A 19,191-nucleotide genomic window follows, 5' to 3' on the forward strand; every position below is an offset into this window, starting at 1 on the left:
TTGTCCCTAGTTGTCCTTGACAGGGTGGTCACTGAGCCGCCTTATTGAAGGGAACTGAGTTACTTGCTCAGCTATTTCAGAGGGCGGTTAAGAGACAACCATATACTGTGGGTCTGGAGCAATATACAGGCCAGACCAATAAGGTTGGCTGATTTCCTTAATAAAAACAGAAAGTGCTGGAAAAACTCAGCTGGTCTGACAGCATCTGTGGAGAGAGAAGCAGAGTTACTGTTTCGAATCCATCGAAACATTATTCATCATCCAAACGATCATCCCTGGACCAAAGAAAAGCCAAGCAGTGTGCCTTAATGGCTATTGTCTGGTAGCTCTGACATCCATCATTATGAAGTGTTTTGAAAGGCTAGTCATGGCACGAATCAATTCCAGTCCCCCAGATTGCCTGGATCCACTACAGTTTGCCTACCGCCGCAACAGGTCCACAGCAGACGCCATCTCCCTGGCCCTGCACTCAACCCTGGAACACCTAGATAACAAGGACACCTATGTCAGACTCCTATTTATTGACTACAACTCAGCCTTCAACACCATTATTCCTATGAAACTCATCTCTAATCTCCATGGCCTGTGGCTCAGCTTCTCGCTCTGCGACTGGATCCTAGACTTCCTAACCCACAGACCGCAATCAGTAAGGATAGGCAACAACACCTCCTCCACGATCATCCTCAACACCAGTGCCCCAAAAGGCTATGCTTTCAACCCCCTACTATACTCCTTATACACCTATGACTGCGTGGCTAAATTCCCCTCCAACTTGATTTTCAAGTTTGCTGACGACACCACCGTAGTGGGACAGATCTCAAACAATGACGAGACAGAGAACAGGAATGAGATAGAGAATCTGGTGAACTGGTGCGGCGATGATAATCTCTCCCTCAATGTCAACAAAACAAAGGAGATTCTCATCAGGAAGTGTAATAGAGGACATGCCTCATCTACATAGTTAGTTAATTTATCAGTGGCACAAGCAGGCTTACATTAACACTGCAGTGAAGTTGCTGTGAAAATCCCCTAGTCAACACACTACAGCACCTGCTCGGGTACATTGAGGGAGAATTTAGCATGGCCAATGCACCTAACCAGCATGTCTTTCAGATTGTGGGAGGAAACCGGAGCGCCCGGAGGAAACCCATGCAAACGCGGCGAGAATGTTCAGACTCCACACAGTGATCCAACCCGAGAACCGAACCCGGATCCCTGGCACTGTGAGGCAGCAGTGCTGACCATTGTGCCACCGTGCTGCCCTACATCAGCAGGGACAAAGTAGAAACGGTCGAGAGCTTCGAGTTCCTAGGTTTCCAAATCACCAACAACCTGCCCTGGGTCCCCCTGCCAACATTATAGTTAAGAAAGCCCACTTTCTTAACTACTTTCTCAGGAGACTAAGGAAATTTGGTATGTCCACTATGACTCTCACCAATTTTTACAGATGCACCAAAGAAAGCATCCTTTCTGGTTGTATCGCAGCTTGGTATGGGCTCCTGCTCTGCCCAAGACTGCAAGAAACTACAAAAGATCATGAATGTAGCCCAATCCATCACTCAAACTGGCCTCCCATCCATTGACTCTGTCTACACTTTCTGCTGCCTCGGAAAAGCAGCCAGCAGAATTAAGGACCCCACACACCCCAGACATACTAGGCAAGATTTTACGGCCTTGCTCGTTCCAAAACCATGAAATCCTGTCCCTAGTTAATGAACCTTCCCACTGTCCGCCCCTTGCCCGCTCCGATTACCGTGGTGGGCGGGCGGAAAAATTCCGGCCACTGTCTTCCATTCTTCCATCGGGAAAAAAAAGCCTGAGGTCACGTACCAACTGACTCAAGAACAGCTAATTCCCTGCTGCCATCAGACTTTTGAATGGACCTACCTCACATTAAGTTGATCTTTCTCTACACCCTAGCTATGACTGTAACACTACATTCTGCACTCTCTTGTTTCCTTAGAATCATAGAAACCCTACAGTGCAGAAGGAGGCCATTCGGCCCATCGAGTCTGCACCGACCATAATCCCACCCAGGCCCTACCCCCACATATTTACCCGCTAATCCCTCTAACCTACGCATCCCAGGACTCTAAGGGGCAATGTTTAACCTGGCCAATCAACCTAACCCGCACATCTTTGGACTGTGGGAGGAAACCGGAGCACCCGGAGGAAACCCACGCAGACACGAGGAGAATGTGCAAACTCCACACAGACAGTGACCCGAGCCGGGAATCGAACCCAGGACCCTGGAGCTGTGAAGCAGCAGTGCTAACCACTGTGCTACCATGCCTTCTCTCTGAACGGTATGCTTTGTCTGTATAGCGCGCAAGAAACAATACTTTTCACTGTATATCAATACATGTGACAATAATAAATCAAATCAAATCGAATGATTCCTGTTTGGAACTGGGCAGATTTGCTTTCCTGGAAGACATTAGTGAGCCAGATGGGTCTTTACAACAATCCAATAGTTTTATAGTCACCTTCAATAAGACAAACTTTTCCTTCCAGAGTTAGTTTAATTAAATTTAATTTCCCCACTGTGGGATTTGAACTCATGTCCCTGCATTATTAGTCACAGCCTCCAGACTTCAAACCCAGTAACATTGGCCATGGGCCAAGTGCTGGTAAATGGGATTAGGTGGGAGGTCAGGTGTTTCACACACGTGTCGGTGCAGACTCGATGGGCCGAAGGGCCTCTTCAGCACTGTGAGATTCTATGATTCTACGTGATGCTGTACCTGTCCTGACAGTCCAACTTTTGGCTCTTGGGCAGATTTTGTCTCCTGTGAAACATCTTGGAGCAGTTTACAGAGTTAAAGGTGCTAATGAAAGTTGTTGCTGACTCAGACGTGTGAGTGCTTCCCATTAAATCGTGGCTGGCATGGCAATCTGTGTCTCTGCCACAGCACAGCTACAATTTCATTGCATAATTATGCAATTAAATCATTCATTGCAATGGTGCGATGACAAAAATGATTCGATCCTGCAAATTGTTGCGATCATTAATAAATATGAGCACTGCAAAGGGTGGCATTGAACTCAGTGTGGAAACCTGTGCACAAAGCTTCCTAATTCAACTCCTAAACGAACACAACAGGACAGCACGGCGGCACAGTGGTTAACACTGCTGCCCCACAGCGCCACGGACCCAGGTTCGATTCCAGCCTCGGGTCACTGTCTGTGTGGAGTCTGCACGTTCTCCTCGTGTCTGCGTGGGTTTCCTCCGGAAGCTCCGGTTTCCAAAGATGTGCAGGTTAGGTGGATTGGCCATGCTAAGTTCATAGAATCATAGAATCCCTACAGTGCAGAAAGAGTACCGACCACAGTCCCATCCAGGTCCTATTCCCATAACCCTCATCTACCCTGCTAAACACCCTGACGTTAGGGTCAATTTAGAATCACAGAACACTACAGCGCAGAAGAGGCCTTTCGGTCCATCGAGTCTGCACCGACCGCATGAAATGTCCTGACCTGCCCACCTAATCCCACTTGCTAGAACTTGGCCCATAGCCTTGAACGTTATGATGTGCCAAGTACTCATTCAGGTACTTCTTGAAGGTGACGTCACAGGTGGAGAAGGTGGTGAAGAAGGCATATGGCATGCTTGCCTTTATAGGACGGGGCATAGAGTATAAGAGTTGGGGTCTGATGTTGCAGATGTATAGAACGTTGGTTCGGCCGCATTTGGAATACTGTGTCCAGTTCTGGTCGCCACACTACCAGAAGGACGTGGAGGCTTTGGAGAGAGTACAGAGGAGGTTTACCAGGATGTTGCCTGGTATGGAGGGGCTTGGTTATGAGGAGAGATTGGGGAAACTGGGGTTGTTCTCCTTGGAAAGACGGAGGATGAGGGGAGACTTAATAGAGGTGTATAAAATTATGAAAGGCATAGATAGGGTGAACGGTGGGAAGCTTTTCCCCGGGTCGGTGGTGACGTTCACGAGGGGTCATAGGTTCAAGGTGAAGGGGGGGAGGTTTAACACAGATATCAGAAGGACATATTTCACACAGAGGGTCGTGGGGGCCTGGAATGTGTTGCCGGGCAAGGTGGTGGAGGCGGACACACTGGGAACGTTTAAGACTTATCTAGACAGCTATATGAACGGAGTGGGAATGGAGGGATACAAAAGAGTGGTCTAGTTTGGACCAGGGAGCGGCGCGGGCTAATTGTTCCTTGTTTCTCGTTTCAAGGCTTCATTCTATGATCATCTTGCTGGTGCCAGTACAGAGCGAGACTGCGGATAGTTGGGAACCTGTCTCGGGGGCAGGGAATTCATATGGTGTTCGTGGAAGTGGAAATGACTAGGGTTGGGAAGCATTTTCCGATCAGGGCCATTGTGATCTCCTGGACTCGTTTCGATCGCCTCAGGGGGTCGGAGAGGAATTTCCCAGATTTCTTTTCCCCATATTGGCCCTGGGGTTTTTCACTCTGGGTTTTCGCCTCTCCCTGGAGATCACATGGTCTGGAATGGGGGGTGGGGGTGAGTTAATAGAACATAGAACATAGAACATAGAACATTACAGCGCAGAACAGGCCCTTCGGCCCACGATGTTGCACCGACCAGTTAAAAGAAAAAAAACTGTGACCCTCCAACCTAAACCAATTTCTTTTCGTCCATGAACCTATCTACGGATCTCTTAAACGCCCCCAAACTAGGCGCATTTACTACTGATGCTGGCAGGGCATTCCAATCCTTCACCACCCTCTGGGTAAAGAACCTACCCCTGACATCGGTTCTATAACTACCCCCCCTCAATTTAAAGCCATGCCCCCTCGTGCTGGATTTCTCCATCAGAGGAAAAAGGCTATCACTATCCACCCTATCTAAACCTCTAATCATCTTATATGTTTCAATAAGATCCCCTCTTAGCCGCCGCCTTTCCAGCGAAAACAATCCCAAATCCCTCAGCCTCTCCTCATAGGATCTCCCCTCCATACCAGGCAACATCCTGGTAAACCTCCTCTGCACCCTCTCCAAAGCCTCCACATCCTTCCTGTAATGTGGGGACCAGAACTGCACACAGTACTCCAAGTGCGGCCGCACCAGAGTTGTGTACAGTTGCAACATAACGCTACGACTCCTAAATTCAATCCCCCTACCAATAAACGCCAAGACACCATATGCCTTCTTAACAACCTTATCTACTTGATTCCCAACTTTCAGGGATCTATGCACACATACACCTAGATCCCTCTGCTCCTCCACACTATTCAAAGTCCTCCCGTTAGCCCTATACTCAACACATCTGTTATTCCTACCAAAGTGAATTACCTCACACTTCTCCGCATTAAACTCCATCCGCCACCTCTCGGCCCAACTTTGCAACCTGTCTAAGTCTTCCTGCAAACTACGACACCCTTCCTCACTGTCTACCACACCACCGACTTTGGTGTCATCAGCAAATTTGCTAATCCACCCAACTATACCCTCATCCAGATCATTAATAAATATTACAAACAGCAGTGGCCCCAAAACAGATCCCTGAGGTACACCACTTGTAACCGCACTCCATGATGAATATTTACTATCAACCACCACCCTCTGTTTCCTATCCGCTAGCCAATTCCTGATCCAATTTCCTAGATCACCCCCAATCCCATACATCTGCATTTTCTGCAGAAGCCTACCATGGTGAACCTTATCAAACGCCTTACTAAAATCCATATATACGTCCACTGCCTTGCCCCCATCCACCTCCTTGGTCACTTTCTCAAAAAACTCAATAAGGTTAGTAAGGCACGACCTACCTGCCACAAAACCATGCTGACTATCACCTATCAATTCATTACTCTCCAAATAACTATAAATCCTATCCCTTATAATTTTTTCCAACATCTTGCCGACAACAGAAGTGAGACTCACCGGTCTATAATTCCCGGGGAAGTCTCTGTTCCCCTTCTTAAACAATGGGACAACATTCGCTAACCTCCAATCTTCTGGTACTATACCAGAGGCCAACGACGACCTGAAGATCAGAGCCAGAGGCTCTGCAATCACTTCTCTTGCCTCCCAGAGAATCCTTGGATAAATCCCATCCGGACCAGGGGATTTATCTATTTTCAGACCCTCCAGAATATCCTGCACATCCTCCTTATCAACTGTAATACTGTCTATTCTACTCCCTTGCAACCCAGTGTCCTCCTCAGCTATATTCATGTCCCCTTGCGTGAACACCGAAGAGAAATATTGGTTCAATGCTTCACCAATCTCCTCCGGTTCCACACATAACTTCCCTCTGCCATCTATAACTGGCCCTAAACTTGCCCTAACCAACCTTCTGTTCTTGACATACCTATAGAACGCCTTAGGATTCTCTTTAACCCTATCCGCCAAAGTCTTCTCATGTCCCCTTTTAGCCCTTCTAAGCTCGCTCTTCAACTCCCTCTTAGCCAATCTAAAGCTTTCTAGTGCACTACCCGAGTGCTCACGTCTCATCCGAACATAAGCCTCCTTTTTCTTTTTAACCAACAAAGAAACTTTTTTGGTGCACCACGGTTCCCTAGCCCTACCAATTCCTCCTTGCCTGACAGGGACATACCTATCACAGACTCGCAGTAGCTGCTCCTTGAAAAAACTCCACATGTCGGACGTTCCCAGTCCCTGTAATCTCCTAGTCCAACCTATGTTTCCTAATTCTCTCCTAATAGCCTCATAATTACCCTTCCCCCAGCTAAAACCACTGGCCCGAGGTTCATGCCTATCCCTTTCCATCACTAAGGTGAACGTAACCGAATTGTGGTCACTATCACCAAAATGCACACCAACTTCCAAGTCTAGCACCTGGTCTGGCTCATTTCCCAGCACCAGATCCAATATAGCCTCACCTCTAGTTGGCCTGTCTACATACTGAGTCAAAAAACCTTCCTGCACGCTTTGAACAAAAACTGACCCCTCTAACGAGCTAGAGCTATAACAATTCCAGTCAATATTAGTCAAGTTAAAATCCCCCATAACAATTGCCCTATTACTTTCACTCCTAAGCAGGATTGACTCCGCAATCCTTTCCTCAACCTCTCTAGAACTTTTAGGAGGTCTATAAAAGACTCCCAACAGGGTGACCTCTCCTCTCCTATTTCTAATCTCCGCCCATACTACCTCAACAGATAAGTCCTCATCAAACCTCCTCTCTGACACTGTGATACAATCTCTGACCAATAATGCTACCCCTCCCCCTCTTCTACCTCCTTCCCTACTTCGACTAAAACATTTGAACCCCGGGACCTGCAGCATCCATTCCTGCCCCTGCTCTATCCATGTCTCTGAAATAGCCACAACATCGAAGTCCCAGGTACTGATCCACGCTGCAAGTTCACCCACTTTATTGCGAATACTCCTGGCATTGAAGTATACACATTTCAAACCCTGCTCCACCCCACCTCTGCAATGCCGTGCATTGCAGTCCCCATCCATGCATCCCTCACTTTCAGCCCCACTACTCAGGATCCCTCCCCCCCCCCCGAATCAGTTTAAACCTCCCTGCATGGCCTTAGCAAATTTACCCCCCAGGATATTGGTCCCCTTCTGATTAAGGTGTAGACCATCCTTCTCATAGAGGTTGTAATGAACAAAGCATCGTAGCTGTGAGGGACAGCTCGGTGGATAGGATATTGGTATGTAGATAGGCTGGAAAATTGGGCGGGGATCCTGGATTCAGGATTCAATCCTGGACCGGGGAGCGGCGCGGGCTTGGAGGGCCGAAGGGCCTGTTCCTGTGCTGTATTGTTCTTTGTTCTTTGTTCTTAAAGGATGTGAGGCATCCCGCCCCCACCACCCTCCCAGGCAGTGCATTCCAGACCCTCACCACCCTCTGGATAAAAAGGTTTTTCCTCAAATCCCCCCTAAACCTCCCACTCCTCACTTTTAACTTGTGTCCCTTAGTGTCAGGGGATTAGCAAGGTAACTACATTGGGTTCTGGAGATAGGGTCTGGGTGGGATTGTTGTCGGTGCAGACTCGATGGGCCAAATGGCCTCCTTTTGCACTGTAGGATTCTATAAAAAACCCAAAAGTGACTGGAATGTTACAGGAAGGGAGTGGGAGTGAGGGCACCTGCCTTGATGACAATGGACACACTCCAATTTCAGATTTCCACTCAGCCATCGCCTAGTGATGTTATCGCTAGACTATTAATCCAGAAACTCAGCTAATGCTCTGGGGACCTGGGTTTGAATCCCGCCACGGCAGATGGTGGAATTTGAATTCAATAAAAAATAACTGGGATTAAGAATCTACTGATGACCGTGAAACCATTGTCGATTGTCGGAAAAACCCATCTGGTTCATTAATGTCCTTTAGAGAAGGAAATCAGCCGTCCTTACCTGGTCTGGCCTATAGGGGCATCACGGTGGCACAGGAGCAGCATGGTGGCACAGTGATTAGTATTGCTGCCTCACAGTGCCAGGGACCCAGGTTCGATTCCCGGCTTGGGTCACTGTCTGTGTCGAGTATGCACATTCTCCCCCTGTCCACGTGGGTTTCCTCCGGGTGCTCCGGTTTCCTCCCACAGTCCAAAGATGTGCATGTTAGGTGCATTGGCCATGCTAAATTCTCCCTCAGTGTACCCGAACAGGTGCCGGAGTGTGGCGACTAGGGGATTTTCACAGTAACTTCATTGCGGTGTTAATGTAAACCCACTTGTGACACTAATAAATAAACTTTTTAAAATCTTTAAACTCTAAGCCCAGGGTTGTTCCAACTAACGGGATTAGTGGGTTAATGCCTGGAGTTATGAGGATAGGGTTAGGATTGTTGTTGGTGCAGGCTCGATGGCCAAATGGCCTCCTTCTGCACTGTAGGGTTTCAGTGGATTCTATGTGACTCCAGAGCCACAGCAATGTGGTTGACTCTCAACTGCCCTCTGAAATGGCCAAGCAAGCTACTTAGTTAAAGGGCAACTGAGGATGGACAATAAATGCTGGCCAGCTAGTAACACTTATGTCCCACAAATGAATAAAATAAAATTCCCTACCATCTCCCCTGTGGTTTCAGGGGTATATACAGTTGCGTTGGGCACTGATGCCTTCTTGGTAATGCATCCAATTGCCCAGCATCACTTGCAGACCCTGCACAATATCTGTCCGGAAGATACTCTACCACATGTGTACTGCAGCTCAGCCTGGTCCTCTCCCCGGCCAATAAACAGACATTCCACTGGACAGTGAGAGTCAATAGGGGAGGGATAAGGAGAATCTTTTTTTTGCAGAGTGTGTTGTGATCTGGAATGCGCTGACTGAGAGGGCGATGGAGACAGATTCAATAGTAACTCCGCAAAAGGGAATTGGACAAAAGCTTTAAATGGAGAAAGCTGGAGGGCTATCACAACACTGGGCCAAATGACCCTCTGATTCACACAGCTAAAATCCCCCCCCCCCACCCCCCCTCACCCGACAACAACACATACAATTTTCAAAAGGGATCTTTTCCCCTGATAAGCATGGCATGGCGGCACAGTGGTTAGCGTTGCTGCCTCACAGCGCCAGGGACCTGAGTTTGATTCCCAGCTTGGGTCACTGTCTGTGCAGAGTTTGCACATTCTCCCCGTGTCTGCATGGGCTTCCTCCGGGTTCTCCGGTTTCCTCCCACAGTCCAAAAGACGTGTTGGTTAGGGTGTATTGGCCGTGCTAAATTCTCCCTCAGTGTTACCCGAACAGGCGCCGGAGTGTGGCGACTAGGGGATTTTCACAGTAACTTCATTGCGGTGTTAATGTAAACCTACTTGTGACACTAATAAATAAACTTTTAAAAAACTTTAAGCCCAGGGTTGTTCCAACTAACCTGGGGGCCTCCTGCCTTACAACAACAACCTGCATTTACGTAGCAGCTTTAATGTAGCAAAGCATGTCACAGGTGTTTTACAATTGAGTCATCAGGCAAATTAATTCCATAATTCTATGATGACCAGATCTGTATTTTTGGGGAAATTTTAATTTGGGGATGGGGAGCCCAATAATCTAACAGGATTCTGGAACTTTGTGTTTCCCCACAAGCTGTGGCGGTTTAACTTTATAACATCAGTCTTTTACCACTGATCAGTTCCCCCTTATCTTCCTGTCAGCTGGGGAGAATCTGGAGGAGGTTGTTGGGCTGGGTAGGTCCGATCCCAAATGCCGGGTCCAGTCCCCGACCATGAGAGAGAAGCATTGCAACTCCTCCTGGCCCACAAGCCGTGCTGTAAAAGCACTTATCTTCTCTCCAACGCTTTCCTTGCTCCACTGTAGCTGTACCCGAACTGGTGCCAGAGTGTGGCGACTCGGGGATTTTCACAGTAACTTCGCAAAAGGTTAAATCAGAGGTCACCAGCATCATTAAGATATTTAAAATAAAGTCTCAAGTTTAAAAGTTTATTTATTAGTGTCTCAAGTAGGCTTACATTAACACTGCAATGAAGTTAGTGTGAAAATCCCCGAGTCGCCACACTCTGGCGCCAGTTCGGGTACACTGAGGGAGAATTTAGCATGACCAATGCATCTCACCAGCACGTCTTTCGGACTGTGAGAGGAAACCGGAACACCCTGATGCGCGATATAACTCACGAGGCTAGAGATGCTCGAGGAAATAAAGGCTTTTATTGACTACTACAATAGAGCTACCATATATAATACACGATCCCAGACTGAGGGGTCCCAGACAGAGCAGTGACCTTTATACCTCTCCCAGGAGGCGGAGCCCGACTGGGATGTACCATAATAACTATATTACAGGTAGAACAGCCCAACCCTAACCCCAACAGTAACATGCAGAACAACCCAACCCTAACCCCAACAGCAACATATATACAGACTCATAGTACTGGCCAGACCCTGGCTCAGTACTACCTGGTGGGAACCAACGATGGTTCACCACACACCCTGAGGAAACCCACACAGACACGGGGAGGACGTGCAGACTCCGCGCAGACGGTGACCCAAGCTGGGAATCGAACCCGGGTCCCTGGCACTGTGAGGCAGCAGGGCCACCGTGCAAAAAGCCATCCCTGGAGAGGGTGGGGTGCTGGTGGGAGGTGGGAGGTGTAGTAAGCTGTCAGATTCTCAGCCCATCTGAACAGGAGCCAGAATCCGGTGGGTTGAAACCAGCTTTTCTCACAAATGTTACCCGTTTAATCCTCCTGTCTGCGCCCAATCAGCCAACCGGGATCTCAACAGGGACCGGGAAGGGAGTCCGCAAGCTGCGCCTGTGCCACACGGTGGGAATATTTATCACATGGGCCATCGAAGGCAGCTCTCCCCAATCGTAATTTGTCAATCGGTTGCTAAGCAGTCAGTCCGTTGCCATTGGTTACATAAACGCAGAGTTTGGAAAAGAATGATTGTTTCTCGCAGTGTCGGCCTGCTTTTACAGTTTTGCAGAATTTGTGTGTCAGGCAGTAATAGGGAAAAGCATTTAAAGATGATGTCTGGGAGAGTGGGGCGCTGTGCAATACAAAGTGAAATGAAACTTGATTCACATGAGAATCAAATCAGATTACACAGCAACATTCCCCACAGTTGATTGTGGCTCTGTGCCGTCCATCGCTGGGGCTTTGTCTCTCTGCGGGTGTTTGGTGTGGGGATGGCGTGAAGTCTCATGGAAATGACTGACCAAGCTCCCAGCAGCCCCACTCCCTCCCCAGTTCGAAAGAAATATAGTCCATTCAGCCCCTCAGGCCTCTTGCTGCCGTCTCAATAGGTAATAAGCCCATAAGACCATAAGACATAGGAACAGAATTAGGCCACTTGGCCCATCGAGTCTGCTCTGCCATTCAATCATGGCTGATATTTTTCTCATCCCCATTTTCTTGCCTTTTCCCCATAACCCCTGATCCCCTTATTGATCAAGAACCTATCTATCTCTGTCTTAAACACACTCAATGACCTGGCCTCCACAGCCTTCTGCGGAAAAGAGTTCCCCAGATTCACCACTCTCTGGCTGAAGAAATTCCTCCTCATCTCTATTTTAAAGGATTGTCCCTTTAGCCTGAGGTTGTGCCCTCTGGTTCTAGTTTTTCCCAGGAGTGGAAACATCCTCTCCATGTCCACTCTATCCAGGCCTCGCAGTATCCTGTAAGTTTCAATAAGATCCCCCCTCATTCTTCTAAACTCCAACAGGTACAGAACCAGAGTCCTCAACTGTTCCTCATACGACAAGCTCTTCATTCCAGGGATCATTCTTGTAAACCTCCTCTGGACCCTTTCCAAGGTAATGGCGGATCTACATTTCCACTTCATGTATCCTTCCCCTGGCTTCCTTAGGCTTGATTCCTCTTAACTTATCAAAGATCTACTGCTTTGAAGGCTCCTCCCAAGCCAACCCTGAGGCCTGGAGAGAAGCAGATGGCACAGTGGCACAATGGTTAGCACTGCTGCCTCACAGCGGCAGGGACCGGGGTTCGATTCCCGGCTTGGGTCACTGTCTGTGCGGAGTTTGCACATTCTCCCCGTGTCTGCGTGGGTTTCCTCCGGGTGCTCTGGTTTCCTCCCACAGTCCAAAGATGTGCGGATTAGGTGGATCAGCCATGCTAAATTGCCCCTCAGTGTCAGGAGGACTAGCTAGGGTAAATGTATGATGTTATAGGGAATAGGGCCTGGGTGGGATTGTGGTTGGTGCAAACTCGATAGGCCAAATGGCCTCCTACTGCACTGTAGGGATTCTATGAATACTCGGAGATGAGAGGGTGAAAGAAAGTGAGTAGGTTTTGCATTAATATAGCACCTATTTGTATACATAACCTCAGGACATCCCTTTACAGCCAGCGAAGCACTTTCGAAGTGTAGCCAGTGTTGCAATGCTGAAAATGCAGCAACCAGTTTGTGCACAGCAAGCTCCCACAAACAGCAACGTGACAATGACCAGATCATCTGGGTTAGTGACGTCGGTTAGGAATAAATATTGGCCAGAACAACACGGAAATTTAATGCCTCATCCAAAAAAGTGGCACCTCTGACAATGCAGCACTCCCTCGCTGCTGCACTGGCTACACTCTCAAATGTCTGGAGTGAGATTTCACAGAATCATAGAATCCCTAGAGTGGAGAAGGGACCATTCGGTCCATCGAGTCTGAGCTGACTCACTGACAGATCTTACCCAGGACCTCTCTCCCGGACTATCCCTGTAGCCTCACACATTTACCATGGCCAATCCATCCAACTTACACAGCTTGGGACACTAAGGGGCAATTTTTAGCATGGCCAATCCACCTAACCTGCACATCTTTGGAGTGTGGGGAGGAAACCGGAGCACCCAGAGGAAACACACGCAAACACGGGGAGAACGTGCAAACTTTGCACAGACAGTGACCCAAGGCCGGAATCGAACCCGGCTCCCTGGTGCTGTGAGGCAGCAGTGCAAACCATGTGCCACCCTGCCACCCCCATGTTCAAACCCAAAGGGGGAGAGGGTTATCCCACTGAACTCAATAGGCAGAAGGTTCTTTGACTTTCCTTGGGAAGTCATGGGGTATTGGCGCAGCACTTGCCCTTGCATTGGGTAAGAAACTCGGCCCCTGTTCCTGCTGCAGGGCACCTCGAGTGAGCACTGATGGTCAGAGAGGATCAGGCGGCGATGCTGCACACAGTCGAATAGCAGCCAACATGCTCCGCCTGGATTCATGTGGGAGACAATTGCCCATTGCACCAAGGAGTGTCTGTGAACTACGGCACATGCCCCAGAAGGGCGCAGGATCTCCAGAAAAGATGGGGAAGGGTAGGGGGGCAAAAAAGTCTATCCATGCACAGAATCACACAGGGCGGGACTTCCTGGTCATTCCCGCTGTGGGGATTTTCCAGCAGGACCTCCCCCAACCCCACCGATCTCCAGCCCGCCTTTCCAGAGGCCCTGCTTCATTAGGCCCAAGCCCCCTAGAGCCTGCCGCTCTTGGCACTGCCCCATGCCTGGTGGTTAGTGCCTGGGAGCACTTTGGGCATTGTCCCTTTGCCCCCTGGGCAGTGCCAGGGGGCCAGGTTGGCACTGCCAAGCTGGTAATGCCCAGGGGGCACCCTCCTTAAGCCCTGACCTCCTGGGGGGGGGGGGCCTCTATGGCCTCCATTCACTACAGCTGGGTTCGGCCGCTAGCTCCCCACTAGTGGGGACCCTTTGTACACCCCATTGGAGTGAAACACACCTGATTGGGTCGGGGGAGGGGGGGGGGTGATAATACACATTAGCTTAATATATACAATTCTGCCCTGATTTCTGCTGTGGAACTGACGGCGCTGGAAAGGCAGGAGACGCCTGGAGGCCATGACGCCCAATGGGAAGCCCGCTACACGGCCTCCGCTAATGTCTCCCGCCTAGAGTTCGGAGAATCGCCCCCGCCGTGTGGGGTGGGTGTGGAAAATCCCACCCACAGTCTTTCCAACACAGAAAATGCTTAAACATTTGTATATTATAAAACTCTCATCAACTTCAAATGGTCAAAGCAATGAATGTAGCCCAATCCCTCACGCAAACCAGCCTCCCATCCATTGACTCTGTCTACACTTCCCGCTGCCTCGGCAAAGCAGCCAGCATAATTAAGGACTCCACGCACCCCGGATCTTCCCTCTTCCACCTTCTTCCGTCGTGAAAAAGATACAAAAGTCTGAGGTCACGCACCAACCGACTCAAGAACAGCTTCTTCCCTGCTGCTGTCAGACTTTTGAATGGACTTACCTTGCATTAAGTTGATCTTTCTCTACACCCCAGCTATAACTGTAACACGATGTTCTGCACTCTCTCGTTTCCTTCTCTATGAACGGTATGCTTTGTCTGTATAGTGTGCACGAAACAATACTTTTCACTATATACTAATACAAGTGACAATAATAAATCGAATCACTTTGGACACAGAGGAAGTGCACGGCTCTCACAGCCAATGTTGTGAGCAATTAGCCCGCACCCTCACTTCTCTCGCCCCGCTTTACATGTGAATCATTTCAGTCAGACCGGTTTGAAAAAAAACTACACGGATAGAAATCAGCGGAATGTAGCAACCCCGCGCGTGGGCAACAGTTGACAAAATGTGTCGGAACCCAGAGGGTCACATGTGGCCACCCCCCACCCACCATTGATCGAGAGTCACATGTAGGCCAGGTCACATAAGGATGGCAGATTTCCTTCCCTAAAGGACATTGGTGAACCAGATGGGTTTTTACAACAGCTTTCATGGTCATCAATAGACTTTTAGTTGCAGATTTTTATTGGATTCAAATTTCACCATCTGCCATGGTGGGATTCGAAACCGTGTCCCCAGAGCATTACCCTAGAACATAGAACATAGAACATTACAGCGCAGTACAGGCCCTTCGGCCCTCGATGTTGCGCCGACCAGTGGTACCAATCTAAAGCCCCTCTAATCTACACTATTCCAATATCATCCATATGTTTATCCAATAACCACTTGAACGCTCTCAACGTTGACGAGTCCACCACTGCTGCAGGCAGGGCATTCCACGCCCTTACTACTCTGAGTAAAGAACCTACCTCTAACATCTGTCCTATATCTCTCACCCCTCAATTTAAAGCTATGTCCCCTCGTGCTAGCCAACACCATCCGAGGAAAAAGGCTCTCACTATCCACCCTATCTAATCCTCTGGTCATCTTGTATGCCTCTATTAAGTCACCTCTTAACCTTCTTCTCTCTAACGAAAACAACCTCAAGCCCCTCAGCCTTTCCTCATACGATTTTCCCACCATACCAGGCAACATCCTGGTAAATCTCCTCTGCACCCTTTCCAACACTTCCACATCGTTCCTATAATACGGCGACCAGAACTGTACGCAATACTCCAAATGCGGCCGCACCAGAGTTTTGTACAGTTGCAGCATGACCTCCTGGCTCCAAAACTCAATCCCTCTACCAATAAAAGCTAACACACCGTACGCCTTCTTAACAACCCTATCAACCTGGGTGCCAACTTTCAGGGATCTATGCAAATGGACACCCAGATCCTTCTGTTCATCCACACTACCAAGTATCTTACCATTAGCCCAGTACTCTGTATTCCTGTTACTCCTTCCAAAGTGAATCACCTCACACTTTTCCGCATTAAACTCCATTTGCCACCTCTCAGCCCAGCCCTGCAGCTTATCTATGTCCCTCTGTAACCTGCCACTTCCCTCCGCACTGTCTACCCTGGGTCTCTGGATTAATAGTTCAGTGACAATAACACTCTGCCACCACCTCCCCATAGCCCAACTGGTCCTTGCTGGTATTTATGCTCCACACGAGCCACCTCACACCCCTCATCATCCCACTCTCCCAGCACATTCTATTTATGTGTTTAGCCCACTTCCTCTTAGAGATGACTAAACTCTTTGCCTCAACCAGTCCTTGTCGCATGTTCCACATTCTCCCCGCTCTCTGGGGAAAGTGCCTCTTGAATTCTCTGTTGGGTTATCTGACCTTTCTGACCTCTAGCTTTGCTTTGTCCGCATGAGGGTATCTTCTCCACACCCACCACATCAAACTATGTCATAATCTGAGGGACCTCGAATTGGTCACCCATCAGCCTTCTCTTTTCTAGCCCTTTCAGTCTTCCCATGCAGTTATAACCTCTTCCTTCCAGTCAGTGATCTTGATTGTGCTTCTCAGTAATGTCTCATAGAATCCTACAGTGCAGAAGGAGGCCATTCGGCCCATCGAGTCTGCACCAACCACACTCCCACCAAGGCCCCATCCCCAGAGCCCCACATATTTACCTTGCTAATCCCGCTGACACTCCGGGTCAATTTTGCACGGCCAATCAACCTAACCCGCACATCTTTGGACTGTGGGAGGAAACCGGAGCACCCGGAGGAAACCCACGCAGACACGGGGAGAACGTGCAAACTCCACGCAGGCAGCGACCCAAGCCCGAAATCGAACCTCAGTGACTCCCTACAGTGCAGAAGGAAGCCATTCAGCCCATCGAGCCAGCACCAACAACAATCCCACCCAGACCCCTATCCCCTGTAACCCCACAAATGTACCCCTGCTAATTTCCCTGAGACTAAGGGGCAATTTAGCATGGCCATACCACCTAACTTGCACATCTTCGGAGTGTGGGAGGAAACAGGAGCACCCCCAGAGGAAACCCACGCAGAACACGGGGAGAACGTGCAGACTGCGAAAAGGTGATAGGAACATCAAGACATTATAGGAACGCCGGAACTGGAGTCCACCATTCGGCCCCTCGAGTCCTTTCGGTGAGGTCCTGACTGATGTGTCTGATCACCCCCACCTGCCCACCTTGGTTCCCTAACCCTTAATGCACTTGCCCAGTAAGAATCTACCCGTCTCAGCTGTGAACTGATCTCTCAAACCCTGCCCTCGGCAGCTTTCTGTGGGAGAGAGTTTCAGATTTCTGCTGCTGAGGTTAACGAATCAACAGTGCACTGTGCAGTCACTGCCGAAATCCTCCAGCCGCCAGCCCTCAGCACTCTGCGAGATGCCGCATCCCCCAGATTTCAAGCCCATTGTCTCCAGTCCCTTATTCAGCAGTTAAAACTCACAACCTCTCCCTTCAGTGCCCCGCTGTGTGCATTAGTCCCAGAGGGAGGGCTGACCGAGTGTGCTTGCAACATACTTGAACCTCACTGACTAACCCCCTTGTATAAAATACGCATTCTCCCTGCACCATGGGCACGAGCTGCTTGCTGTACAATCATTTCAGAAATACTTGGCGTTTAAAAGCAGTCACGTTGCAGGTTTTGCTCAATTACGGTGATCTCTGTATATCATCAGATACTTACAGCAGTGCCACAGGATCAAGGCAAGAGTTGCAAAATTACTTCTAGAATATTCCAGGAAGAAATGTTGGAGAGAGAGAAAAAAAATAACAGCCACTTACAGACTTCAACAAGAAGAGACTAGATTTCAGCTAGTTGTGTTCCAGTAACACTGGATTTTAGCTGTCTGAAAGCCACCCTCAGAGAGCATCATACGCACACATTCTTCATGGTCTGATGGAGGCACAGATCAGATCAACACTAAGCATTGATATTAGTCCTAACTCCGCCTCTCCCTCGCACTCCCCACATCCCCCAGACTGTCTGATCCAGCCTCCTGTCACTCTCTGAGCTGCCTGTTCCTCTTCCCTCACCAATCCTGTGTACTGTTCCTTTGGGCTTCTTTTTATTTCTACCACCACCCCGCAATCCCTTCCCCTAAACTCCCTACCCCCCGCCCCCCCCCCCCCGTCCCCCCACTATCCTCCCCTAACCATCCTTCACATTTTAACTCCATCAAATCTTTCACAAAATGTCTGCAGTGCTTCAATAGCCTGAGCTTCAGCCTGCGTGCTGAGACTCTCACTGAGGGAGAAACAATCTGCTTATTGATCAATATGTGGAGGGAGAGACCCATCGACAAGCAGTACAGCAGACAGAAAGATTAATGTGTCCCAGCCCCCGGTGCCATGTGGGGGAAACATGTAGATCGGGTATTGGACTAACAAGCAAGACTCCAGTCTCAGCTTGTTCGCCCTCCCAGTGTCCGTGCCCCAGGTGTGTGTATATATATATATATATATATACACACACTCATTCCAAACTCTGCTCACCCATGTTCTAACTTGCACCAAATCCCATTCACCCATAACCCCTGTGTTCGCTGAACTATATTAGCACCTCCTCAATTTTAAAACGGGGACAGAGTGAGGCGGTGGGCCTGGGCATGACGCTCTGTCCGAGAGATGGTGCAGACTCGATGGGCCGAATGGCCTCCTTCTGCACTGTAGGGATTTTATGATTTCTATCAAACCACCAGATTTGATTTATTATTGTCACATGTATCAGTATTCAGTGAAAAGTATTGTTTCTTGTGCGCTATACAGACAAAGCATACCGTTCATAGAGAAGGAAATGAGAGAGTGCAGAATGTAATGTTACAGTCATAGCTAGGGTGTAGAGAAAGATCAACTTAGTGCGAGGTCAGTCCATTCAAAAGTCTGACAGCAGCAGGGAAGAAGCTGTTCTTGAGTCGGTTGGGACGTGACCTCAGACTTTTGTATCTTTTTCCGGACGGAAGAAGGTGGAAGAGAGAATGTCCGGGGTGTGTAGGGTCCTTGATTATGCTGGCTGCTTTGCCGAGGCAGCGGGAAGTGTAGACAGAGTCAATGGATGGGAGGCTGGTTTGCGTGATGGACTGGGTTACATTCACAACTCTTTGTAGTTTACAGCGGTCTTGGGCACAGCAGGAGCCCATACCAAGGTATGTATATATATATATATATAATATATACCAAGTTAT

General features: G+C 48.9%; 1 protein-coding gene across 1 annotated transcript in view; it reads right to left on the reverse strand.

Annotated features, from left to right (window-relative positions):
* The window catches only part of LOC144511769 (cyclin-dependent kinase 18-like), a 123,139-nt gene extending 105,249 nt beyond the window's left edge, over positions 1-17,890 (reverse strand). Inside the window, exon 1 of the mRNA XM_078242038.1 lies at positions 17,792-17,890. The gene's annotated coding sequence lies outside the window, so the exon portion shown is untranslated. The remainder of the gene's footprint in view (positions 1-17,791) is intronic.
* Positions 17,891-19,191: the final 1,301 nt, after the last annotated feature.

The sequence above is a fragment of the Mustelus asterias genome, chromosome 25, assembly GCF_964213995.1.
Source record: "Mustelus asterias chromosome 25, sMusAst1.hap1.1, whole genome shotgun sequence".
Lineage (NCBI taxonomy): Eukaryota > Metazoa > Chordata > Chondrichthyes > Carcharhiniformes > Triakidae > Mustelus > Mustelus asterias.